Here is a 745-nt window from a genome sequence, read left to right as displayed (position 1 = left end):
GAGGAATGCATGATCCCGCTAAGAGACGAACTTTTTCAAACAATGAAACAAAAATAGAAATAAGTAAGAGTAACAAAACCCTGATTGACCAATCTCAAAGAAAAATAACCACTTTGCAAGAAAAACTAATATAGCAAAGGACCAAGAAATCCATACAAATCCTTACTCAAATTCATTTGAGATATTAAGAGAAATGGAATCGCCAGAAGACAATACAAGCACCACAGAAATATTAGAAGGTAGTTACGATGAATTAGAAACTAAAGAGAAAAAGAGGCCTTTAGAGAGAACTCCACCCAAGATCAACAAAAACCAACTTGGCTATTAGGAGATACATCCATTAAAATAAGGCGGGAGACCCCCAAGAAAGAACATAACCAAAATAAGAATATACTAGTTCCTAAAGTAATAATAAACCAACGGAAACAGATAACTAGGAACATCAAAGAATAGTAGAGGAACAAACCATTGACAAGAATGGTCATGTGATGGGGAGAAGAGATTACTCCATCACCAACAATAGGTGCAGCAAGAGAATGAAAAAACGACGCACCTAAAAACACATGGATGTAATGAATGTTTCATTGAACTGTGCAACAAAATGAAAGCATAACAGCGATTGCTTAATAAACACTATAATGAAACTTTTTTAAGATACAGAAATAAAGAAACTACTAGTTTAGACACTCACGAAAAGGGCTGTATGTGCACTGGACACATAATGTCTTATAAAGAAAAACAAATA

Source organism: Macrobrachium rosenbergii, chromosome 42 (genome assembly GCF_040412425.1).
Source record: "Macrobrachium rosenbergii isolate ZJJX-2024 chromosome 42, ASM4041242v1, whole genome shotgun sequence".
NCBI lineage: Eukaryota > Metazoa > Arthropoda > Malacostraca > Decapoda > Palaemonidae > Macrobrachium > Macrobrachium rosenbergii.
The sequence above is the reverse complement of the archived record's forward strand: the minus strand, read 5'-3'. Positions refer to the sequence as shown.